The sequence below is a fragment of the Macaca nemestrina genome, chromosome 8 (genome assembly GCF_043159975.1).
Source record: "Macaca nemestrina isolate mMacNem1 chromosome 8, mMacNem.hap1, whole genome shotgun sequence".
In the NCBI taxonomy this organism is placed as follows: Eukaryota; Metazoa; Chordata; class Mammalia; order Primates; family Cercopithecidae; genus Macaca; species Macaca nemestrina.
The window spans coordinates 144243646-144270521 of NC_092132.1; the positions used below are offsets into that span (position 1 = coordinate 144243646).

Below are 26876 nucleotides of genomic sequence, written 5' to 3' on the forward strand. Positions count from 1 at the left end.
GTCTCCCTGAATTGCTCACTCAGCTTTTGGGGTACCAGTTCTATTGGCTAGTCTTCCCCTCCACATAAATCCTATAGCCGATGGTCTCTGGGCATTTTTGCCACCCTGAGGTTCAGTTTTCTCATCTGCAAAATAATATGACTCATGGTGTGATTATAACCTGGACATCCTGCATGTGTACCCCAGAACTTAAAATAAAAATAAAAATTAGAAAAGGAACTGTTTAGATGACTTATGAAAATGTTCTCTAAATCTTTTTATGATCCCCATTAGTAAAAATTTTACTTTGCACCCCAATGTATGTATATTTATATATTTGTAAATTATATAATGCACTTATACCATTAGCCCAATATCTCAAGTCTTAATGTACACTTAGGGTAAGGTTCATTATTAATAATAGTAGATGTTAAATCACATTTTTAACCATGTGATAATTTTAAAAATTTTTGGCCAACTTCATATTGGATCTGAATAAGTCATCATTGTAATCTTGCAATGTGGTTGCAAAGAGCTCTAACCAGGAGTAGACCTGTCAACTCTACCTTGTCTCGTTGCTTGTGTTATTAGTATTCACTTTCATTAGGGATATCTTTGCAGGAATCTTTCTAAGCCAAGCATCCACTTTGTCGGGGGTGAGTTTAACTGAAACCAGTTTGTATAATCTGGAACTTCATTTACCCCTCTCACATTGTGGAACTCCTGTTCTTCCCTCAGGATAATGTGTTTCCCGGAAGTGACACTTGGGCTACTGACACACAGACAAAAAAGTCATCAGTGTCAACCTACATATCGAATATTAATAAAGCTCCCTTTCTGATATTTTGGATTATAGGGAGCCTCTGGTATTCTCCTTCCTGCACTTCATGGATGGTTCTGCGTATTTCCTGGGGTAGCTGCTTGCACCCTTTTTTTTTTTCTTTGAAACCACTGAGTTAATGGACATAAACATGCTTTGTAAGTTGCCAAAATGGGCTAAATCAAAGAGAGGATGCTGATATCTAGAAGAATTTCTTCATGTGTAGAGCTGTACTCACCTAAAACTCTAAGGACACTTCCAGGAGGGATAGATCTCATTGGTGCTCACAATAAGAATTGGCCCAATAGGCCAGGCACGGTGGCTCATGCCTATAATCCTAGCACTTCGGGAGGCCAAGGAGGGTGGATCACCTGAGGTCAAGAGTTCAAGACCAGCCCTACCAATATGGTGAAACTCCGTCTCTACTAAAAATACAAAATTAACTGGGTGTGGTGGCACACACCTCTAATCCCAGCTACTCTGGAGGCTGAGGCGGGAGAATTGCTTGAACCCAGGAGGTAGAGGAAGGAGAATCTCTTGAACCCAGGAGGCGAGGTTGCAGTGAGCCGAGACTGTGCCACTGCACTCTAGCCTGGGCAAAAAGAGTGAAACTCCATCTCAAAAACAAAACAAAACAATACAAAACAAAACAAAAAACACACAAAAGAACTGGCCTGATTCTTCCTAGTTTGTGATTGGAGTCCTGGGCAGGGTAGGCTGGTCACAGGGTCATATATAGACATTTCTGACTCCAGCGGTGCCCCCTGCACGACTGCTAGAAATATCTCAAATGCAGATCCCCATTCTTCATTCTTCAGATTGGAGACCCAGGAGAAGGATGCCTTCTGGGATTTAGTATGACCATAGGATTATAAACAGGAAGAATGAAAAATGCTTCCACACTGTATTCTCAGAGGGCTTTGTTGAGTTGCAGAGAACCAGAACTATCAAAACAGTTCTAGGATTTTAGACAGAAGTCTCAAAAGTCCTGCCCTGGATCTTGAAAACATCAGTTCTTTCTTCAACAGCACTTAGGTTACAGGGTTCTGATATGAAATAAGTGGGATCAGGTCATATTGGGTATTGAGGCAGAAGAGATGCTGCTTATGATCTGACAGACTTAGGGAGAGAGATACAGAATATTCATAAATTATGACTTAGGCCAGGCTTCACAGGGCAAGTCTCTGTCGTTCACCCTGGGATGACATTCATGGAGGGGGCGGGGGGCAGGGGCACAGACTTGAAGTCATTGCGCCCTGCAGATTTTCCTGGAGAAATCTAGAACCCCAGCTTCCTCTGGAATAGAGTGATAGTCTCTAAGGGACTCTTCAATAGTTTTCTGGGTCACTCCAAGGGCAATCGAGAAAGACCCCCACCCAGAGAGCAGTCTGGCTTGACCACTGGAGGAAGTGATTATCTCTGGAGTAAATTTGGCTTCAGGAAGAATAATAGGGTAGAAGAAGCTCAAGGAGTATGTGTTCTCCACCTCCAAAAGAGGAATTAAAACACCAAGAGATCATTTTAACCATATATTCACTGAAAAATAGATGGCACTTTAGGGCCTTCTTTCTTAATACGTTCTCTGGTAATAGCAGAACTGTTGCTGGGCGCGTGCTGCCTAGCAAGACTACAGTTCCCAGCTTACCTAGATATTAAGTACAGTAATGTGATTGAGTTCTTGTCAATGGAATCTGAACCACTTCCAGGCCTGTTTATTAATAGAGTAGTGTGTTTTTATCATGCTGTATTTCTCCTTCCCCTAGCATAAACCTAGACATGATGATGACCAGCTTTGGACATGTGGATAATGATGATTCTTGAGGGATGGTTGAACAGTGATTAGATCCTTGAATCACTATGTGGAGTAAAGCTGCTGTCCTATCTCCAACCCAAAACCTGGACTACTGTAGTGGATACTGTGGGAGGGCTTTCCAGGTCTTCCCCTTTAGTCCTGAAGCACTCGTTCTCCCAGATGCTGGGAGCATTCGCTGCTGATGGGTCACATTTGAATTCTTCTTTAGGAATTGCTCTTGGCCAAAGAGAGCTGCCTCACCAGAATTTCCACTCCCTCACCCAGGAGCATCCCATATCCAATGATTGGACAGTGCTAAGTTAAATTGGACATGCCTCAGTTTTAGACAACTCTAAAGGGACATCAGAGCCCCATGGGGCATTGGCTGAAGCTTCTGTTGCAACTGCAACAAGCTTTCTGTCCAGTTGCTGCTCCAGGGAGTACTCCCCAGTAAACCTCTAGCATGCAAGTCCCTTAATTAGTCTATTTCCTGGACCATCCAAACCAATATGCTACTCATATTGTGATTGTTACATTAATGTGGAGAAAAAAACCCTTATTTATTTACTAGGTCTCTACAGTGTTGTGTTTATTTGTTACAGCACCTCAAACTTTACCTTCTTTCAACTATTGAGTAGTGAGAAACAAACTGACCTGTGGATCAGATTTGACTCCTTGTTCTGTTTCATCAGGAAATCATTTTTTTTTTACACTTTGAACTTCACCTCTCTTGGCCCTAATCTTATTTGTGAAATGAAGATGTTGGATTAGATCATTTTAAAGGTCTCATCCAACTTTAATAATCTGTGGTTATCTTCTTTCTAAAAAGTGTCTCTTCATGAGGATGGAGAGATACACAGTGACAGTTGTATTCCTTAAAATTTTCCACCCAAGCAAAAGATTTGGAATGTGACCCTCCATTGTGACCTCTCTTTTGCTTCTACTCATCCCTTCTCCTTACCTTCTGCCTGCACCACCTGTCCTCCATTTCTCTCTGATGCATCTCATCCACTAGCCAGAGAGGAGGTCCAGAAAACCTCAGACGTTTCTTTGAGCTCAGCTGCTTCTGTATGCTTCCAGCTGAAATTCCATCTGGAGCTAATGTTGTAGGCCAACTCCTCCTGTGAAAACTGCCTTTTTTCCATTGCACCTCTCTGCCCCACACCCCAGGGGTGGCTTGGGCAGAACTGGCCACTGAGGACAAACATTGTACCTTTTCTTCCCCAAGTCAGAGCTCTTTTGCAATCAAAAGGCTCTTGATACATGTCTCTGGGAAGATAATGATATGCCAGGCGCTGTAACTAGCTAGGGGGACCTGGCCCTGCCTTCATTGCACTTACATGCAAGCTCTTGAACAGTCAGAAATGGTTAACTTTTTATTTAATAGTGCTTTGCAGTTTATAAATTATGTTTTTTATTACCTCAATTCATCTCTATGGCAACTCGGTATTCTTCTTCTCATTTTAAATATAAAGAAAAATAAGTTAAAATGACTGTCCTAAGATCACATCCTAGTTGGCAGAATTAGGATTGGAACCTAGGCCTTCTAACCTCAAAACTTGTACTTTTTTTCTTTCCCCTTTTGCTAACCTAGTAAATTCCTTCTCAAGATTTGTGGCTTGGTCCTCTAGGCAGGTCACTGGACTCCTATGAAACCTGGCTTATGTCTTGGTATGTAAGTTATCCGTTTGCAGTCCACCACTCATTCCCCCAACTAAGTTGGGAATGCCTTGAGAACAGAGCTTCTGTCTTAGTCATTATTGTGTTTCACTTGAATAACTAAATATTCTTGGTTGACAGTAAATTAAATGTGTTTTTCCCCTTATAATACCCAAACCCTTTACGTTGTGCAATGATGATAGCAATGAACATTGGTCATTCAATAGGAAGCTGTCCATGGGTGTGGCATTATAAGCCTTGAGAAATACCTTTTTATTGCCTTCAAAATACATTTCCCAAGTGGCAGTAACTTTTCACTCCATGGCATACAAGGGTTTTCATTTTTCTTTCTTTTTTTTTTTCTAGAGACAGGGTCTTCCTCTGTCACCTAGGCTAGAGTGGTGTGGTGTAATCATAGCTCACTGCAGCCTCAAACTCCTGGGCTCAAGCAATTCTCCCATGTGATCCTCCTGACTAGCTAGAATCACAGGTGTGTACCACCAAGACTGGCTAATTTTGTAATTTATTTTTATTATTATTTTTTTATTTGTAGAGATGGGGTTTTGCCATGTTGCCTGGGCTGGTCTTGAACTCCTGAATTCAAGTAATCCTCCTGCCTCGATCTCCCAAAGTGCTGGAATTACAGGCATGACCCATTGCACCTGGCTGAATGTAAGGTTTTAAACGGAGGCCCACACTGACTTAAATGCACTCTGGCTTATAAAAGATGTCTCCCAGATGCTCTTCCAATAGGAGGTTGGAAATGGGTTGTGGAAGAGGCCCAGTATAAGAGGGCAGCATTTGAGACGGGGAAAGGAAGATCCACTGAGAGAGAAAATGGGACTAGAAAAGTGGATTTTTGGAATGTTATTGGCAAATTATCTGACCTGGCAGTTTGGCTGATACAATTCTTGAAGCTTCAAAAATAATTTTTCTAAGCCTTCAAAAAGCTGGTGCCATTGGTGGGAGTAAAGCTAGAGGTGGAGATTTAGGCACTTTGTCCCAATTCTGCCTTTTAAGCAGCTGAATTCCAGGCTTAGGGATTGCTATGACCTTGAAGCTAAATCAGAGACAGAACACGGAGCAGCCTGGAAAGGTCCTTGTTGCCTCTGCTTGTTCCAGGCGTCAGGCTGCGCTGCTTCAGCACCGAAGACAGCGCCTGGAGGGTCCCCTTGGAGACAAGCTGGGACCTCTGCCTGCCGCTGTTTAGACTGGGAAGTTCTGAATGTTTGATTCAATGTCCTTCGCAAGTTGTGCTGATGATTTAAACTCGGGATCTTAAGGAAGGCTCAGCACCCAGAGGTGTAATTTAGGTTCCTTTGGGTTTTCCTCCAGGCTTGGAATCATTTCCCTTTTGTCTATCCTTTGAGTTTTAAGCCTCCCTTTTCCTTTTCCAGCAGCCTGAGGCACTCCTGTAAGAAGGAGGATAAAATCCTGTAGCATCTCTTCCTTCTCCTCATAACTGATCTAATTACCTTATGTCTAAGTAACTCTTTCTTTCCATGGACCTTGGCCCTCTGATTTCCATGTGAGAGCTAGCTACATAGCTCTGGATTGAAGGGAAGGCATGGCGGGCCACTGAAGTATAACTGGCAGAGAATAGGATTCCAGTTTCTTTTCCATTTCCCAGGCAGTACGTGAACTTTTCGGTAGGACTCATTTGGAGACATGGTGCCTTAGCTCAATGGGATGTTCCTCCTAGTAGGAAAGTCAAGCTCAATTTCAGATCAAGGTGGAAGATAGCCTCTACAACCCTTCAGGGCCTCAGAGATGCCACACATTGTACAATAAAGACAAGTTGAGGTTCTACCTCTATGAAAGGCTATTCTGGGTATAGGTCGACTTATTCACCAACTGCGTAATCCTGAGTGGGTTATTTAACTTCCTTAAGGGTCAGTTTCCTCAACTATAAAGGAGGATAACAACAAATACCCTAAGTTTTATGAAATTAATGGGATCATTTATGGGAAGTTGTTTTGTTAACTGTAAGGTAGGTAAGCCATAACAATTAATAATAACAGTTTCTACAAAGTCTTTGATGGGAAGGAATAGGCATTTCTGTCTTTTAATCACTGTGGGCTAGATAAATGTCAAATCATGCCCATGATGGAGTCTGCAGATAGTGATGTCAGGCTACTTCCAAGGGAAACTTATCATCCTGCTTTGAGTTGGCTATTGCCTTTGAACTTGGCTTTTGTCCATTCCATATTCAGAAAAAAGTTTACTTCCTCCATTAACTTAATAAGCCAGAGACACTCACACTGACACCATCGGTTTATCAGGCAGTCACAGTGTTGCTGGAAACAGCCAGTGACACATCCCCTCCTTGCCATTCCCCATGGGCAGGAAGACAGCTCAGGACCTTGCAGAAAGCCTGTGGGTCTGTATGAGTAATTGTCATGTGCTTCCACCCATCCCCCAGCTCCCTTCATGTCACTTCCACTCATTGCTGTCACGTCTTTGGGATGATTTGACTTTCCTTTAGCATTCTTAAGACAGACTGCCTTGTGTTGCCTGGAAAGGAGGGAAAGCCATATCGTTACTCAGTTTGAGGACAATGCAATTCTTGCCTATATGCTCCTATAGGCATTCAATCCCTCAGTAGTCATTCCATTGTGTCCTAGCATGGTTTGTGCAATGATCACTCTATTTCCCCCCTCTTTTTTTTTAACAGTACCCCAATCTTGTTCATGTGTCCTTCATTACCCATGTAACCATGTGCCTGTGGAGAGATGACCTCACCCTCAGCTCCAGAGTGCTTTTGACTGGGGAAAGGGTGTCTTTCTCCTTGGCTGGTGGTTAGCACTGCAAGGTCTCAGGGAAAGGCTTCTTGCCTCTAGAAGATGATGAAGGGTCTGGATGAGATGCTAAGAATTATTCCTGCCATTCTATTATTAAAACCAACTCTGAGGATGACAGGGAAGAGAGATGAAAAGAACCCGAGTCCTTGGTGACACTGCCAAGCCACCAAATCAATCAATTCTGAAACCTGCATTTCTACTGGCCTTCCTGTTATGTGAGATAATAAAGTTCTTTATTGATTGAACAAGGGTTTCTGTTACTTGCAGCTAAAAGCATTCTGATAGACTCCATTGCTCGTCAGGAGATGGGTCTAGGTCATTTGTCAGAGACACAAAGCAAACTTGACCTGCTATTGAACCCCACAAGTAGTACCCCAAAATAATCTATGGAGCTTCTTCAACCAACAGCATTTTGAAAACTCACTCCTGCCACTCTGAGCCACATGTGTCAGATGACATTTGGTGGCAGTAGGTTGAGAACATAGTCTGCCAGTTTATGGATTCTATTTTATTAGGTGTTTGGATTCCTTCTTAATCATTGTTCTATTTCCTCTAGGTGCCAAGCCTCATTTTATAACTTAATTGCTTGATTTGTGTTGTTTGCTTTGGTAGGAAGGATGTCCTGTAGTTACATTGAACAAAGGTCCTACCAGGGTAGGAGATCTTTGGCAAGTATTAAGTTGGTGCAAAAGTAGTTGTGGTTTTTTTGCCATTAAAAGCAATTATTTTTTGCGCCAACCTAATAGAAGGACTCAAAACTCCTTGGAAGCCAGTTTTGGAGCCCAAGATCCTGTGTATAAAGGGTTCCTTGGGGCAACATTTATTAGTCTTCCTGCAAGGAGCATTTTGAGATGATATCATGTTTACCTTTCTATGCAAGGGTCTTTAACTGATGACCTCTCAGCTGGAACAATAATTTCCTCCTCTTGACTATTGCCTGCTTCACAGGGGTGACAGACAATGGAGAAAACCATGTTTAGAGACTGCTTGATTCTTCACACCTGTAGATAGATGATTGATACACAACTAGATAGAAACTAGAAAAGAAATGACAGATGGGGAAATTGAGGAACAAAAGAGGCTATAAGGAGATTAATTCCGTATTTCAAACAGATCCAATAACAAAATACAGCCCAGAAATAATATGGAGCACTTCCCAAGTGCAAGTTTTTGTGGGATAGATACTTTCCCTGTCCTTCAGGGTAGGGGGAAGTCCATGATATAAACAAGAACAAAGTTACTTTTAACAATGAAACTACCATGCCCGGCCTGCTCAGGGATTTTAGCTCAGGCCTGTTGGGCACTGAAGGACTTAAGTGTGAAAACTTACAGCTTCTGAATTATTAGAATGTTACTTAGCTCTCCAAGCCCTACGAGTTTGAGAGTGATTCTGACAAAACAGGTAGGTAGAGAGGTTAGTCTAAACATATGAATAAAATACTGGATGAATTCTTAATTAAATAGTGTCTAGGCTGGGCGCAGTGGCTTACACCTGTAATCCCAACACTTTGGGAGGCCAAGGTGGATGGATCACCTGAGGCCAGGAGTTTGAAACCAGCCTGGCCAACATGGTGAAACCCCATCTCTACTTAAAATACAAAAATTAGCTGGGTGTGGTGGTGCATGCCTGTAATCCCAGCTACTCAGGAGGCTGAGGCAGGAGAATCACTTGAACCCGGGAGGCAGAGGTTGCAGTGAGCCGAGATCATGCCCCTCACTCCAGCCTGGACGACAGAGCAAGACTCTGTCTCAAAAAATAATAATAAGAAAAATAAATAAATAAATAAATAAATAAATAGTGTCTAATGTGCTCAATTTTTGAGTGTACTACTGATTGTGCTAGAATGTTCTAGAATTGCACCCCCAGGCCATTTCTTTCTTTTTAATTTATATGCTGCCAAAGGCTGGGACTACTGGAAATTTCAAATGAATTTTCCTCTGCAGTTTGGGCTAAGAGCTGGGAGCGCTAATTCACAGATGCCTAAACAAACAACGTTTGACATCCTTGGCCTCACCTACAAAATGGGAAGCTGGTTACTAAAAAGCGTACTCCATAAGCAAGAGCTCTGTCTCTTCTCCTTTCGTTTTTGAGTGGTCTGGCCAAGTTGGAAATTGGTATGTGTCTCTGTTTCAGAACTCCCAACAGATCCCTCTGTATTGAGAACTGGTCAATGTGATGTAAACCATAGTTTCTAAGTATAAAAATGTGGTACATTTGAGACATGGAATGCAAAGCTGAATGTTAAAAACATTTGGAATACAAGTACTAGAATATCAACACATAAAGCAAAGAGCTGGAGTCCTCCAGTACCTTATTTTAAGTAATCTAGGACAGAGAACCAGAGAGTGTTAGATTTAAAATGGACCTGTCCAGACTGTTCTTAGCCCTGAGTTTGAGGAAATATTAAGAAACTTGCTAAAAATCACACAGCTATTCAATGCAAGGAGAGCTGAGCTTTAAACCTGTCTGTCTGATTCCAAAGGGCATTTTCTTTTCACTGTATCATTGCGCCAAGAGCAAGCAGGGTGATACAGTGCCTTAGTCCATTTGGGCTGCTGTAACAAATGGAGATGTAACAGATTGGGAAACCAAGGAACAGACCATAACCAGCGTAGCTGATAAACAGCAGAAATTTATTTCTCACAGTTCTGGAGGCTGTGAAGTCCAAGCTCAAGATAGATTTGGTGTCTGGTGAGGGCCCACTTTCTGGCTTATGGTTGGCACTTTCTTCTTGCTGTATCCTTACTGGCAAAAGGGGTGAATGAGCTATCTGTGGTTTCCTTTATAAGAACACTAATCCCATTCTGAAGAATCCACCCTCATGACCTAACCACCTCCCAAAGACCCCACCTACTAATACCATCACCTTGGGGGTTACGATTTCAACAGGAGTTTTGGAGGGACACAGACCATAGCATGGAGAAAATCAAACGAGAGAATGATGAACAAAGCATATGCTGAGCATCTTATAGGGGGCATAGAAAATGTTCCTCACTGGAGTAGGAAAGAGGGACGTGATACCTAGAGGCTGTTTTGAACAGGAACTCCTTCTCTTCCATTTGCTTCATCCCTCTGGGCTCCTGTTTGCCCTTCTGGAAGATGCCAGGTGGGTGTTGAGTAGGAGGATAAACTTGGAACAGGGATGTCCTTCTCAGCTCTAATAGTCTATAGACATGGGGACTTCTTTCTTTCTCTCTCTCTCTCTCTCTCGACAAGGTCTTACTCTGTTGCCCAGCCGGGAATGCAGTGGAACGATCCCAGTACTGCAACCTCCGCCTCCTGGGTTCAAGTGATTCTCTCACCTCAATCTCCCAAGTAGCTGGGACTACAGGTGCCCGCCACTACACTTGGCTAATTTTTTGTATTTTTAGTAGAGATGGGTTTCATCATGTTGGCCAGGCTAGTTTTGAACTCCTAACCTCAAGTGATCTGCCCACCTCTGCCTCCCAAAGTGCTGGGATTACAGGCATGAGCTACTACACTTGACCCTGTTTCTTGATCTTTTAAACTTGATGGTGCAAACCATGGCTCTCATGTAAATTCCAGCTTCCTTGGAACAGTGCCAGTGGCGTGATAACCTTAGCTTTCATGCCAGGCAGGAGAAGAGAGGAGAGGGAGCAGGTTCTGCCACAGGGGTGGAGGCATGAGCCTCACTCCTCATCTGACCCTACAGAGAACTGTCCCCATCCCCTCTCTGCTCTCCCACTATGATCCTGGGGAGGAGAATGAGATCATGTCTGAAAAGTGAACAGAACTTCTTAGAGCAAGAAGCTGAATAACTTCAAGGCCTGCAAGTGCCATCATCTGTCCCTAATTTCTAACCCTCATTCAAAGACCAGATTGAGTTGATCTTTTAAAAGAACTGGTCAGGGTCAGCTCTTCTTTTTTTTCCTTTTTTGAGACAGAGTTTTCTTCTGTTACCCAGACCGGAGTTCAGTGGCGTGATCTCAGCTCTCGGCTCACTGCAACCTCTGCCTCCCAGGTTCAAGCTATTCTCCTGCCTCAGTCTCCTGCATAGCTGGGATTACAGGCGCCTGCCACCATGCCCAGCTAATTTTTGTATTTTTAGTACAGATGAGGTTTCACCATGTTGTCCAGTCTGGTCTTGAACTCCTGACCTCAGGTGATCTGCCTGCCTTGGCCTCCCAAAGCGCTGGGATTACAGGCATGAGCCACCATGCTCAGCCCTGAACTGGTCAGCTCTTGAATCAAAGAGCTGAACCCTCTTATTTTCCTCTTCTGAGTTTTCAAATGGTGACAAGAGCCCCTAATGCCATGGCAACAGGAGCTGTGGAAAACCTAACCCAGAAATGCGGGATGGAAGGGACTCCTTTGGAGTTGGCAGCCTCTGAGGGACAAGAGGGTCACCTCCCTGAAGGTCTTTTTCTCCATTTTGATGTTGCCCACTGCAGCTAAGATTTTAAGGAGCAAAAAACATGGGCTCTGGTGTCACGCAGTGCTCAGTGTAAATGCCAGCTTTGATCCTTCCTGGCTTTGTGGTCTCTGAGCCGATATGGCAGGATTGCTGTGTAGATTATGTCAGAGGATGGATACTTGGAAGTGCTTGGCACATATTAGATGCTCAACAAATAGAAATAATTGTGGCCTGTTTTGGGGTTGTTTGTTTGTTTGTTTTATGAGACAGGGTCTAGCTTTGTTGCCCAGGCTGCAGTTCAGTGGCACAAACATAACTCACTATACCCTCGACCTCCTGGGCTCAAGTGATCCTCCCACTACAGGTGCGTGCACCGCACCTGGCTAATTTAATTTTTTTTTTTTTTTAGAGACAGGGTCTCACTATATTGCCCAGGCTGGTGTCAAACTCCTGGGCTCTAGTGATCCTCTTGCCACACCCTCCCAAAATGCTGGGATTACAGGCATGAGCTGCTGTCCCTGGCCTTTTTTCTTTTTCTTCCCATCAGTTGGGTAATGTGCAGACGTCATATCATAGTTTGAGCAAGGCACATCTCACACAATAGCCTGAAGACCCAATCATCATGCTTATGAACCACAAAAGGATCTGGCCTGTTTTAAGGACTGGTTTTTTTTTTTTTTTTTTTTTTTTTTTTTTTTTTTTTAATCTCTTGCTCTAAGTTCACTCTGGCAGCCTCTGATGATGAGGTTCAAGATAGGAGTGAGAATAAGCATCCATATGTCAGGCTTACTTCGAGCTGGAAAGATACAGGGAAAACCTGCTGGAAAATGTTCTTGTTTATGTGGCTCTTCTCTTCTCAAGATATGTTGATAACGGAGGGAAGAGAAAATCTGCAGATGGAGAACTGGGAATCAGAATACCTGGACTCCTACAACCCTGACTCCCAGAGAGATCCTGGACCAGTCATTTCCTCTCTGGCTTTGGACTCTGCTCTGTCCTGTGGGTTTAAAAAGTTGAAAGCTCTTTAGAAAAAGCACGTATTAGAGTTTGGACGAGATGATCCTCCTCTGCAAAATATCTGTCTACTTAGCTCTCTGATGACTGCAATTCTAGGCCAGCACCTCCTCCCCTGGAGTCTGGAGTGAAATAGGCGTTTGTCTGCTTGGACAAATGCAATCACTGATGAATCACTGAGTACATCATGGCTCTGAGAAGGCGGAAAGAGGAAAGACCAGCACTGGGGTGACAGGAGAAGAGAACACAGACAGTAGAGGCTGCCAGGCCTCAATATAGCTTCCACCTTCCAGCATTTGCCAAGGGCCAGGCCATTGGCCACCGACTGACAAAGTGTCTGTGCACTGGTAGAGAGGGAGAGAGGGACTCAGGAGCTCACTGTGTACCCTTGGGAAGGCCACTGTGTCTCACGGGGTCCTGTAAAATAAGAGCACTGGGCTATTTCCACTCTGAAACTATGTGCCCGCATGGGAGGATGTCACCCAAGGCGTCAGAGTGCCAGAGGGTAGCAGCCAGGAGCTCTGCAGTGGAGACTTCCAGAGCCTGCTCAGAGGGAAGGACACAGCTCATGGCTGAGGCGAGGTTCCCTTCACCTCTCTTGCCTCTCTTGCAAGCCCTTGATGACAGAAAGGAGGAATACAGGAAGTGGGTGGTGGCATATGGTGGGAACCCCTCTCACTCTCACTTGTAGTATTCTTTTTTCTTTTTCTTTTTTTTTCTTTTTAAAATTATTTTATTTCTTTTTATTATACTTTATGTTCTAGGGTACATGTGCACAACATGCAGGTTTGTTACATATGTATACATGTGCCATGTTGGTGAGCTGCACCCATTAACTCGTCATTTACATTAGGTATATCTCCTAATTCTATCCCTCCCCACTTACCCCACCCACAACAAGCCCCCGTGTGTGATGTTCCCCTTCCTGTGTCCAAGTGTTCTCATTGTTCAATTCCCACCTATGAGTGAGAACATGTGGTGTTTGGTTTTCTGTTCTTGCGATAGTTTGCTGAGAATGATAGTTTCCAGCTGCATCCATGTCCCTACAAAAGACATGAACTCATCCTTTTTTATGGCTGCATAGTATTCCATGGTATATATGTGCCACAGTTTCTTAATCCAGTCTGTCATTGATGGACATTTAGATTGGTTCCAAGTCTTTGCTATTGTGAGTAGTGCCTCAATAAACATACGTGTGCATGTGTCTTTACAGCAGCATGCTTTATAATCCTTTGGGTATGTACCCAGTAATGGGATGGCTGGGTCAAATGGTATTTCTAGTTCTAGATCCTTGAGGAATCGCCACACTGTTTTCCACAATGGTCGAACTAGTTTACAGTCCCACCAACAGTGTAAAAGTGTTCCTATTTCTCCACATTCTCTCCAGCACCTGTTGTTTCCTGATTTTTTAAATGATTGCCATTCTAACTGGTGTGAGATGGTATCTCATTGTGGTTTTGATTTGCATTTCTCTGATGGCTAGTGATGATGAGCATTTTTTCATGTGTCTGTTGGCTGCATAAATGTCTTCTTCTGAGAAGTGTCTGTTGATATCCTTTGCCCACTTTTTGATGGGGTTGTTTGTTTTTTTCTTGTAAATTTGAGTTCTTTGTAGGTTCTGGATATTAGCCCTTTGTCAGATGAGTAGATTGCAAAAATTTTCTCCCATTCTGTAGGTTGCCTGTTCACTCTGATGGTAGTTTCTTTTGCTGTGCAGAAGCTCTTTAGTTTAATTAGATCCCATTTGTCAATTTTGGCTTTTGTTGCCATTGCTTTTGGTGTTTTAGACATGAAGTACTTGCCCATGCCTATGTCCTGAATGGTATTGCCTAGGTTTTCTTCTAGGGTTTTTATGGTTTTAGGTCCAACATTTAAGTCTCTAATCCATGTTGAATTAATTTTTTTAAAGGTATAAGGAAGGGATCCAGCTTCAGCTTTCTACTTATGGCTAGCCAGTTTCCCCAGCGCCATTTATTAAAACAGGAATCCTTTCCCCATTTCTTGTTTTTGTCAGGTTTGTCAAAGATCAGATGGTTGTAGATGTGTGGTATTATTTCTGAGGGCTCTGTTCTGTTCCATTGGTCTATATCTCTGTTTTGGTACCAGTACCATGCTGTTTTGGTTACTGTAGCTTTGTAGTGTAGTTTGAAGTCAGGTAGTGTGATGCCTCCAGCTTTGTTCTTTTGACTTAGGATTGTCTTGTCCATACAGGCTCTTTTTTTGGTTCTATATGAAGTTTAAAGTAGTTTTTTTCCAATTCTGTGAAGAAAGTCATTGGTTGCTTAATGGGGATGGCATTGAATCTATAAATTTCCTTGGGCAATATGGCCATTTTCACAATATTGGTTCTTCCTATCCATGAACATGGAATGTTCTTCCATTTGTTTGTGTCCTCTTTCACTTCATTGAGCAGTGGTTTGTGGTTCTCCTTGAAGAGGTCCTTCACATCCCTTGTAAGTTGGATTACTAGGTATTTTATTCTATTTGAAGCAGTTGTGAATGGGAGTTCACTCATGATTTGGCTCTCTGTTTGTCTGTTATGCAGTGGCTGGAATGCAGTGGCACGATCTCAGCTCACTGCAACCTCCACCTTCCAGGTTCAAGTAATTCTCCTGCCTCAGCCTCCGGAGTAGCACACCACCACACTTGGCTAATTTTTGTATTTTTAGTAGAGACAGGGTTTCACCATGTTGTCCAGGCTGGTCTTGAACTCCTGACCTCAAGTGATCCACCTGCTTTGGCCTCCCAACGTGCTGGGATTACAAGCATGAGCCACTGCGCCCGGCCTATTTTATTTTTTCCCACAAATATTTATTGTCCACCTATGGCATTATCAGGTACTTGTTCACATCAGTGTACAAAATACAAAAATTCATATCTTTATAAAACGTTTGCTCTAGTGCACAGAGACAGACAATGAAAATAAACGTCAAAATCATGTGTTAATAGTGTCCTATGTGATAAGGACTACAGGAAATGCCGAATAGGGGCTGTGACTGCGGGGTTTTAATTGGCGGGGCTGGCGGGGGCGCGGGGGTGCGGTGTAATTAAGATAGATGACTTTCGAACAAGAATGGGAAAGACCTTGGCTGGCCAAGGGGAGAACGGAGACCTTATTTAGACTACAACTACACATTAATATTCACAAAATGCCCTTTAATGATGCTATTCATTAGTGCCACTTGTTTGTTAATAATTAATAAACGAACTATTTATCTGTTCATTTTTTCCCTTTAATAAAGGCTTAAAGGGAGAAAAGCTGGAAAGCCGAGGAGACACGAAATGTGCACATAATGTCCCTTTTCCTATAGATGTTCCTGTTTCTCCCCTTATTCCTTCCACGGCCACCTGGGATTTTTCCAGGCGGGCTCTGCCTCCTGTCCCCGCCCCCTCCCGCCTCTGCTCCAGTTCTCCAGCGAGCCTGTCAGTTTCAGTCCGCCGCGGGCAGGCGGAGTGGAACCGCCAGGCAGAGGGGGACGGAGAAGGAGAAGGAACCCTGCAGCTCTGCATCCGGCCGCGCCCACCCCAGCTCGCCTAGCCTCGCCTCAGCTCTCTCCACAAAGCGGCAGTCGCCTGCAGCTCTGGTTTCCAAAACTCGTCGGGGCTCTGGGGAAAACGCTGCACGTGGAGGCAGGAGGCGGGAGGCTCAGGTCCCCTTCCTGATGAACCGGACAGCCTCGGGTACAATCACTCACCTGCAAGTCTTTGCAGTCGTCAAATAAGGGTCATAATAACATTAACTGTGATACCAGATCAGGGTTCTTGTGAAACTTGAATAAGAAAAACGTTCGAGCCAGAGGGGTGGCTCAAACCTGTAATCCCAGTACTTTGGAAGGTGGAGGCGGGAGGATTACTTGAGGCCAGAAGTTCGAGGCCAGCCTGGGCAACCTAGCAAGACCCTATTTATACTATAATAATAATAATAATAATAATAATAATAATAAAACAAATTAGCTGGGTGTGGTGGTGCTCACTTGTGGTCCCAGCTACTTGGGAGGCTGAGGCAGGAGAATAGCTTGAGCCAAGGAGTTCTAGGCTGCAGTGAGCTATGATCAAACCACTGCACTTCAGCCTGGGTGACAGAGGGAGACCCTGGTTCAAAAAGAAAAGAAAGCAACAAAAACAAAGGGAAAAAAACGTATTTGGAAGTGTTTTGCAAAGTGCCTGTAATAAAACTCGAGATATGATTCTGGACGCAGGGCAGGAAGTCACGTGCTCCGTTCTGAGGGGCTAGGTGGAACAGATGCCCTTGTGGCCTCAAGGAGTTTGTGTTTCCACAGCAGGAAGGATAGGTGTGCCTTCACCATAGCAGTGCAGACTGTGGTCCAAACCTCCATGGAGCTCTATCCTGGCCTGAGGATTATAACAATCCCTTCTCTGCATTGGGTTTGAGTAATATAAGTATAAATGAAGCCGGGTACAGTGGCTCACACTTGTAATCCCAGCACTTTGGGAGGCTGAGGCAGGTGGATCGCTTGAGCCTAGGAGTTCCAGATGAGACTGGGCAACAGAATAAGACCCTGCCTCTACAAAAAATTTAAAAATCATCTGGGCCTGGTGTGCACTCCTGTAGTTCCAGCTACTTGGGAGGCTGAGGCTGGAGGATCACTTGAGCACAGGAGTTGGAAGCTGCAGTGAGCCATGATTGCACCACTGCACTCCAGCCTGGATGACAGAGCAAGACCCTGTTAAAAACAAAAAACAAAAAACCAACAAACAAAAAAACAACCCAATAAGATGGAAAGTTTGTAAACCATTGGACTGAAAAAATACAGTTCAAGGACATATGTACATGTGGAGTGGGCCTTCTGTTCTGCATATGGAATTTGGTGATCTGACAGGCCAGGTAGCACCTAGGATGCTGAGTCTGGCAGGATGAGTTAGAAGGGCTTGGGGTGTGGCCAGGATGCTTGGGGTGTGGTTAGGATGCTGGGGGTGTGATTAGGATGCCGGGGGTGTGATTAGGATGCCGGGGGTGTGATTAGGATGCTGGGGGTATGATCAGGATGCTGGGGGTGTGATCAGGATGCTGGGGGTGTGGTTAGGATGCTGGGGGTGTGGTTAGGATGCTGAGGGTGTGGTTAGGATGCTGGGGGTGTGATTAGGATGCTGGGGGTGTGGTTAGCATGCTGGGGGTGTGGTTAGGATGCTGGGGGTGTGATTAGGATGCTGGGGGTGTGGTTAGGATGCTGGGGGTGTGGTTAGGATGGTGGGGGTGTGATTAGGACGATGGAGGTGTGGTTGGGACGATGGAGGTGTGATTAGGATGGTGGGGGTGTGGTTAGGATGCCAGGGGTGTGATTAGGATGCTGAAGGTGTGATTAGGATGCTGGGGGTCCGGTTAAGATGCTGGAGGTGTGATTAGGATGATGGAGGTCCTGCTAGGATGCTCTGTGAGGCGTGTTCTTCCCAACTGAAGGACCGAATTCTCACCAGTGACCCTTACAGATATTGCTGTTCCTTCAAAACCGCAGGTAAATAAGGTGAATTTTTACATTTTCTTGAGACAGAACAGTTTTTTCCGAGGATGTGCTCTGTACCCATTTTCTATTGCTTCATTTGTATTTTTAATTGATTTGTTGGGATCCTCATTACCTTGTAGATAATACTCCTTTATTGGCTCACTGCAGTGATTTTTGCAGTTTGTGGTTTAACTTTGTTTATATATATATTTTACAACTTTATTGGGGTATAATGGTGAACAATAAGCCACACTTTTTTTTTTTTTTTTTTTTTTGAGACGGAGCCTCGCTCTGTCGCCCAGGCTGGAGCGCAGTGGCCGGATCTCCGCTCACTGCAAGCTCCGCCTCCCGGGTTCACGCCATTCTCTTGCCTCAGCCTCCCGAGTAGCTGGGACTACAGGCGCCCGCCACCGCGCCCGGGTAGTTTTTTCTTTTGTATTTTTTAGTAGAGACGGGGTTTCGCCGGGTTAGCCAGGATGATCTCGATCTCCTGACCTCATGATCCGCCCATCTCGGCCTCCCAAAGTGCTGGGATTACAGGCTTGAGCCACCGCGCCCGGCCAGCCACACATACTTAAAGTGTTTGATTTTATGAGTTTTGGGATACGTGTACACCATTGAAATCATCATCACAGTCAGAATAGCATATATTTTCATCTCCCCCCAGAAGAGTCTTTGAGCCCCTTGGAAGTCCGTCCTTTTCTCTACTGGGTCACCCTGGCCCTCTGGCTTCTGGTTAGATCTGGCCCACAGGAGGCACCACAAGGAGGAGGGTGGCAGGGTGTTTATCCCTCTGGCTTATCCTCGCTGTATTGCTGCACCCCATGCCAAAGAACCAAAGGTCACAGCTCCTATTAAGGAGTCCCTCCCCACACAGCTACTTTCTCCAGGTTCTGGACACCAAGACCATCCCTTGTGCCTTTGAATCCTGGGGTGGTAATGCGCCCTCCATGTTGCTAGCCCTGGGGCACTGCACCATCCTTGTTAGTTTCTTCTAGTCTTGCTGCCACCTCTGTGAATACTCTCTTGCTATCTCCCCTCTTTTGCCTGGCTTGCACTGCCATCCATTTCCTGCTAGGACTCTGACTGTTCATGTTGTGCAGAGACTAGAAACTTCCTTGCAAGGTAGAAGAGACCAGAACATATTTTAGAGCAGGGTTTGTTATGATGGTTTCTTCTCCCTGCGTACCAGCTGATAGGAACATAAGTTGCACTGTGGCTGTGTTTACTAAAGATCATAGCATACAAAAAGTGGGTCAGTGGTTTCATACCTGTTCTAATTTATCTTTTGGCAGATGGCTCCATCTCTAATTCCCCGTCCACTTTTCTTAATTAGGCTGCTGAAATGTTCTTTGCTGTGGAAGTTTTGTTCTTTTCAGAGTCCATCAGCCTTCTCTCTGGCCCTGCCCCTGCCCCGTCCAAGGGTCTCTGCCTTGTTCTTGCCTGGACGAGGTGTTTTCTTAGGCTCCTGGTAGAGTTGCACAAGATATAAACTTTTATTGTGATCCTTGGTTTGTCATCAATTGATGCAATAATTAGGAAAGGGCAGATGTTGTGTTAATATTAGGAAGCTTGTAGTCCTTATAAGGTCTGGCACCTAATTACACACAAAATACTAACTCTAATAATAAAAATGTTAAAGACATTTGAACCTAAAAATGAGCACAAACCAGGAGTAAGTTTATTTAGTCAACAGATATTTATTGAATGCATACTATACTATGTACCAGGCATTGTTCTAGGTATCAGGGAATGCACTGTGCCAATCTCAGCCTAATGGTATTAGTATTAGGCTGGTACTAATAGGTATAATTAGGTATTATGGGCTTCTTAATGCATTAGTGTATCTGCTAGCTAATTAAGTAATTAATTGAATTAGTAATTGTTTAGCACATACATTGGAGATTTATTGGGTTTGGTGAGGTCAACACTGAGGAGTGTTGGTCTATTGATGGAGTTTATTTAGAAACGGTCACAGCTGCACCTACAATATAGCATGTTATCAGGCAATGTGTATCCTGTACTATGGTGAAGAGGACAGGTTTTGCAGTAAGAGAAGCCCGTCTTCAAAGCCTGGCTGTACTACTCAGTATCTGTGTGATTGTGGGTAAGTAAAGTAACCACATTATGCCTTAGTTCTATTGCTTGTCAAATGGGAATGCCTGGACTATCTACCTCAAGGTAGATGCTCCTACATGGTAACTGTTTATGTGCACAACCTTAGAACGCTTACTGTCTCCCCTTGAATTACAGTAATTTTTCGTACACTTTGCACCTCCTCCTTCAGACTGCATGTACCTGTAGGGCAGCTCTGTATCTCTCATGGTGCCTAACAAAGGTGTTTGATTGGTGATTATTGATTGATTGGTGATTATAGTTGCTAACACCAAATGCCTAGTGCATGTTAGGTGGCACTGTTCTGACCCTTGATGTAGGAACAACTTTATGAAGTAGGAACTCCTATTAACCCACTTTTACACTTGAGAGAATGGAGGTAGAGAGAATGCTAAGTAAACTGATTAAGATTGGCCTGATGCAGTGGCTTACTCCTGTAATCTCAGCCTTTGCGAGGCCAAGGCAGGTGGATCACTTGAGGTTAGGAGCTCGAGACCAGCCTGGCCAACATAGCAAAACCCCATCTCTACTAAAAATACAAAAATTAGCTGGGTGTGGTGGTGCATGCCTATAATTCCAGCTCCTCAGGAGGCTGAGGCACGAGAATTGCTTGAACCTGGGAGGCACAGGTTGCAGTGAGCCGAGATTGCGCCACTGCACTTCAGCCTGGGTGACAGAGCAAGACCCTGTCTCAAAAAAAAAAAAAAATTGACTAAAATTATTGAGATAGTGAGATCAGAGTCAGGATTTGAACCCAGGCATCTAGCTCTAGAGCCTGCATGTTCACTACTGCACTATGCTATCTCCTGGGGATGTGTTTAATGAGGCCCTGCAATTACAGCAATAAGTCAGGACATCAGTGGGGATAAAGATGGCTACACAGGTCCTCATGTTCTCTAAGCTGGGGAGGGATGCAGCTTCTTTATGTTACTGAGATATTGCATTCATTTGGTTCCAGGGCGTGTTCAGTGCCTGGTAAATGCTGCTTTGAATTTGCTACTGACCCATTAGAGTAGATTTGCTTGTTCTTTTTCCTCCAGTCATGCAGACCTCTCTAGGCAGCCTCACTTCATCTCCCTTATACTTACGCAAAATTCAGGGCTAAAATTATGCTATAGAATAGAGTGAACCAAGCTAACTGAATTATGTGCCCATGATCTTCTAAGATCCCGTCAACTCCATCTCCAACCTGGGAGGATCACTGACTCAAGAGGCAGTGCTCTAGGACCGTAAGGGAAAGAATGCTGGCCTGGAGCTCAGATATTTAGCCTCAGTTCCAGCTCTGCCTTTTACCAGTCAAGGGCCATACCCAAGGAATTTAACCTCTTTGAGTTTCACTTTCTGTTTGCAAAATGTAAAGACCTTTCCCAGCTTGACATTTGGAATTTGTGTAATTTCTGTCCTACCTGCCTGACTGTATTTCACAAATATTTATTTGAGGGCTGCTGATATGGTTTGGCTGTGTCCCTACCCAAATCTCATCATGAATTACAGCTCCCATAATCCCCACATGTTGTGGGAGGGACCCGGTGGGAAATAATTGAATCATGGGGGCAGTTTCTCCCATATTGTTCTCATGGTAGTGAATAAGTCTCACGAGATCTGATGGTTTTATAAGGAGGAACCCCTTTTGCTTGGTTCTCATTCTCTCTTGCCCACTGCCATGTAAGACGTGCCTTTTGCCGTGATTGCAAGGCCTCCTCAGAGACATGGAACTGTGAGTCCATTGAACCTCTTTTTCTTTATAAATTACCCAGTCTTGGGTGTGTCTTCATCAGCGTCGTGAAAACAGACTAATACAGCTGCCATATGTAAATTCTACAGCTACGTATGAGGAAGGCATGGTCTTTGCTTTTAAGGAGCTCTTGGTCTGGTGGACTTGGAGAATTGATATTCTGGGAAGAGGATAATCAAGTATCAGAATAACCAGAGGCACCTGTTAAGAATGCAGATTCCTGGTCCCCCTCTCCAACGTGTTGAACTAAAGTCTCTGGTTCTTATGCACAACAAGGTGGAGAACTGTCACAGAGAATCCTTGGATGATGGACCGCAGATGGAACACCCAGCAGGAGGTAACTGTTCCACTGAGGATGGCATTCATCTCTGTACCACCTGCATGGTTTTTGCTATAACTGTGAGCCTGCTCTATTATTTACTTAATAGTTTTCTTTAAATTCCTTCACATAATGATCTGAAATGTATTTATTTGAAATGAAGACTATGGCATAAATGTTGATGGGGAGCAAATACTGCTTGCCATGCTAGAAAGCAACTGTAAAAGGAATGCAATGAAAAAAACAGTCACACAATGTGGCTAGATACTGCTGAGGCTTTGCAGTGTCTAAATGGGTTAAAATGGCTGATCAGCAAGTATCAGAGAGATAAGCCTGTGCTCACAGAAAGGAAGCCCAGTTACTGAAGCAGACGTCGATGCGACGTGGATGCCGATCACTTGAATATTGAATAAGAGGAACAGTTCCCAAATGTATTTTCTTGACCTTTCTTCAGTAAACATTTTATGTTTTACATACAGACCAGTATGTGAAACAGATTAACAACCAATAGCAAGACAAACACCAAAATAGCTGCTCTGCAAAAATCCAGGATAAGGAATCTATTTCCTCCCATGTCAGACCCCAAAGCCCTCAGATTGCACTTCAAGAAGCTCTGATTTAGGGGAGCAGGAGACTCCTGGAGGCCTGGTAAGCGTGCAGGTTTGGGGTTTCATGAGCACAGTGACAGGGCCCTGCAGCCTTTGTTCCAGCACGGACTGTAGGAGCAAGGATAAAGGGTAGGTGTGGGGGCCTGGCATGGTGGCTCATGCCTGTAATCACGGTGCTTTGGGATGCAGAGGCGGGAGAGTTACTTAAGGCCAGGAATTTGAGACCAGCCTGGGCAATATAGTGAGACTCTGTCTCTACAAAAAATTAAAAAATTTGCTGGGTGCAATGTTATATGCCTGTAGTTACAGCTACTCTGGAGGCTGAGATGAGAGGATCGCTTGAGCTCAGTAGGTTGAGGATGCAGTGAGCTGTGATTGCGCGACTGCATTCCATCCTGGGCAACAGAGTGAGACCCGGTCTATTTAAAAAAAAAAAAAAAAAAAAAAAAAAGGTAGGTGAAGGAGAGTGATGAGAGGAGACTGGCCACATTTGGGGGATTTTGTGAGATTTTCTGACCTAGGATTAAGGTTATTTTATTTTATTTTATTTTACTAGCGTCTTTAGATTTAGGGAAACAAGAGGGGTGGAGTGTTCTTGGTCTGGGGCAAATCTCTGGGTTTATCCCTTTGCTCCGGGAGGTACAACCAAATCCAGGAATTGTGGCTACGGAAATCCAACCTGTATTTCGGATTATTTGTGACAGAAAATGTTTTTGGAATTTGGGGTTATCTGTGCTCCTTTCCCTGTAGCTCTAGTGAATCAGGAAGTCAACTGAGCTCGGAGGGAAACCTCCTGTGATCAATCAAAGCACTTCTCGGGAATCTTCTGTGATGCCCAATTGGAAGACTTTTTGATCCTGGGGGAAAAGTCTAGGCTGAATCACTGTGTTCAAAGTTAGATGAAGTTGTCATTCTTTTTTTTTTGAGACAGAGTCTCACACTGTCGCCCAGGCTGGAGTGCAATGGCACAAGCTTGGCTCACTGCAACCTCTGCCTCCCAGGTTCAAGCGATTCTCCTCCCTCAGCCTCCCAAATATCTGGGATTACAGGTGCCCGCCACCACGCCCAGCTAACTTTTTTTGTATTTTTAGTAGAGACAGGGTTTCGCTATGTTGGCCAGGCTGGTCTTGGACTCCTGACCTCGTGATCTGCCCACCTCGGCCTCCCAAAGTGCTGGGGTTACAGGCACCAGCCACCACAACCGGCCCAAAGTTGTCATTCTTAACATAGGAAGTTTAGGCAAGATGGTGGCCAACTGCAGTGGCTACTGTAGCATTCCAGCAGATTCCCTTTGTGGGCCTGATGCACCCATCGCCTGGCTCCTGGGAACATTGGCTGCAAGTGGCTCAGAGCTGGGATTTGCTCTTGGTAATGGGGAACTGCTTCTTCCAAGGCTGTTTCCTCACTCCCTCTCAGGGGGTGGTTTGACAGTGACCAGCTGATACAGGAATACAGAGGCCTGGTCCCTTGCCTCCATCTGGGGCAACTCTGAGGGCCATCCCAGCAACCAGAGCCTGGTAGGCGTGGTTGAGGTCCAGGTTGTATCTGCATCCTGAGTCAGCTCCCTTCTTCCTGTTTTCTTGGTGACATCATGATATGAAATCAGACAATGAAATTAGCAATATTAGGTTTCCAGGAAGGTGGCATTCCCCTGAGGGAGGAGTGTGGCTCCATGAGACAAGGCTGCTGAGAGCTGCAGAACCCTCTCCTAAGCCTCCGTGCAGGGCGGCTCAGCCCCGTGCTCAGGGACAAATAGAAAAGTCTGAGCCAATGCGTGTAACATCGAATGTATATATACCCATGCACAATTCAAATATAACCATGCACCCCAATGAGCAGGCATTTGTCTTTGCGTACATCTTCCCCAGATCCAGTTTCTGTTCCGCCCCGATCTGCTTAGTCTCACTTCCCTCTGGTTCTTGGCTGTCTGATCAGCAGAGAACCCCAGCTGCTTTCTCTGTCACCTTGCCTCCTAACACTGCCATCTGTCTCAGCCTCCCCAGCGAGGGCCAGACCTTGGTGAAGCCTCTGTGACGTCTGCCGTGGGGATAGCCATGACAGCTCCAAGCTGGGCGACCTGACCACATGCCATAGGGGACAGGACTTGGTTTCCCCAGTGGCTGCCCGGAGGAGGTGGGGAACGCCGCTGGGAAGTGTAGGGAATTTTAACATCCCGTGGGGTGAATTTTGACTAAGAAGGGCCAGGAGACAGGAAAGAGCCAGGAAATACATGACTCACTTTGTCTGGCTCTCCTGGGCTGTGCAAGGTGCCATGGCCGCATGTGGACTGTCTTGGTTGGTTTGGCTGCTGTAACAAAATACCATAGTCTGGGTGGCTCATAAACAATGGAAATATATTTCTCAGTTCTGGAGGCCGGAATCCAGGATTGAGGTTCTGGCAGATCCAGCGTTTGTGACAGCCTGCTTCCTGGTTCACAGATGGTTGTCCTGTCACCGTGTTCTCACATGGCAGAAGGGGCCAATGAGCCCTCTGGGGTATCTTATAAGGACACGAATCCCATTCTTGAGGGCCCCTCCCTCATGACCTAATCACCTCCCGAAAGGCCTCTTCACACCATCACCTTGGGGCTTAAGATGTCAACACATATTTTGGGGGGACACAAGCATTTAGAGCACAGTATGGTCTTTCTGGAGACTTCCTGTGTGACTAAGCAACTGGCTGTGTTTTTTTGTGACCCTGCAGCCACCTCGGTAACACACAACTTTGTATTTGTTTCTGTCCTTCCCTGCCTCGCTTCCCTTCCCCCACTTCACTGCTGAGGTTCTGGGAATAAATCATAGCAATGAGTTGGTATGAGATTTGCTTCAGGCTCGACATGGTGGCTCGTGCCTATAATCCCAGCGCTTTGGGAGGCTGAGGAGGGAGGATAGCTTGAAGCCAAGACTTCAAGACCAGCCTGGGCAACATAGTGGGACTCCGTCTCTACCAAAAGAGGTTGACATCAAGCTCTGCTTTTTCAGGAGCCTGGAGTAAGATGCCATCTGAGAACCTTTGTGTACATTTAAATAACATTTTATATTTGAATGATATGTTTAGCATCCTAACATGTATGAAATACCTACATGTGTGTGTCTGTTGAACTGAATGAATGTGTGTGCTAACATCTAAGTGAATGTGAAGAGATCTAATAGTTGTCCACAGCTGGGGGGTCGATACATGTGAAAATCAGGATATTAGCTATCTATTGCTGCATCAAAAATTACCAAAATATAGCAGCTGAAAACAGCAAACATTATCTCCCAGTTTATAAGTGGGTCAGCTTGCTGGGGGCAGCTTGGTTGGTGATTCTGGCTCAAGGTCCCTCATGGGGGCTGCGGTCAGGGGGTCATGGTGTTGGCCAGGGGCTCATGGTCCAAAGCAGGTGTGTCTGCTTTTCTGCTCACTCTCCTGGCTGTTGGCAAGCCTCACGTTGTTGCCATGTGAGTCTCTCCACAGGGCTGCCTTGTGACGTGGTGGTTGCCTTGCTCTAGAGAGAGAGACATGAACCCCAGAAGGAAACAATAGTCCTTTTTTTTTTTTTTGAGCCGGGATCTTGCTATGTTACCAGGCTGGTCTCAAACTCCTGGCCTCAAACAGTCCTCCCACTTCAGCCTCCCAAAGTGCTGAAATTATAGGCGTGAGGCACTGCCCCGCCAATAGTCCTTTGTTTAACTTCTAAATTTTAAAAACACTTATTTTTAGAGACAAGATCTCACTCTGTCAACCAGTCTATAGTGCAGTGGTGTGATCATAGCTCACTGCAGCCTTGATTTCCTGGGCTCTAGGGATCTTCCTGCCCTAGCCTCCCGAGTAGCTGGGACTATAGGCATGTACCACTGTGCCCAGCTAATTTTAATTTTGTTTTGTAGAGATAGGGTTCTCATTCTATTGTCCTGGCCTGGTTTTGAACCCCTGGACTCAAGCAATCCTCCCACCTCAGCCTCCCAAAATGTTGGGATTCCAGGAGTGAGCCACTCTACCTGGCCACGGTCTTTTTATAACTGACTCTTGGAAGTGACATACCATCACTTCTGCCATATTCTCTTCTTTAGAAGTGAGTCAATAAACCCAGCCCACACTCAAGGGGAGATAATTACACAAGGGTATGAATACCAGGAGGTGTGGACATCTGGGGGCTGTTTTAGAGGCTGCCTGCTACAGTTGGCATATTGTTCCAATTGTAACCTATACCAAC

The 26876-nt window shown here is 44.9% G+C and overlaps 2 long non-coding RNA genes and 1 other non-coding gene across 10 annotated transcripts in view; 1 reads left to right on the forward strand and 2 right to left on the reverse strand.

Annotated features, from left to right (window-relative positions):
* Positions 1-5441: 5441 nt before the first annotated feature.
* LOC139355624 (uncharacterized) lies at positions 5442-19478 on the reverse strand. The gene is made up of 3 exons (XR_011606411.1): positions 19175-19478; positions 7919-8052; positions 5442-6764 (listed from the first exon to the last, which is right to left on the reverse strand). It is a non-coding gene; the product is annotated as an uncharacterized lncRNA (long non-coding RNA).
* LOC112428276 (small nucleolar RNA U13) lies at positions 11969-12072 on the reverse strand. The gene has a single exon (XR_003020281.1). It is a non-coding gene; the product is annotated as a small nucleolar RNA U13 (small nucleolar RNA).
* LOC112428264 (uncharacterized) overlaps positions 15534-26876 on the forward strand; it is a 42807-nt gene continuing 31464 nt past the window's right edge. For 4 of the 8 annotated variants that reach the window (XR_011606403.1, XR_003020269.2, XR_011606406.1 and 1 more), the window contains exon 1: positions 15534-16122. This is a non-coding gene — a long non-coding RNA (uncharacterized lncRNA). The remainder of the gene's footprint in view (positions 16123-26876) is intronic. The other 4 variants (XR_011606404.1, XR_011606405.1, XR_011606402.1 and 1 more) reach the window with 2 other exon arrangements.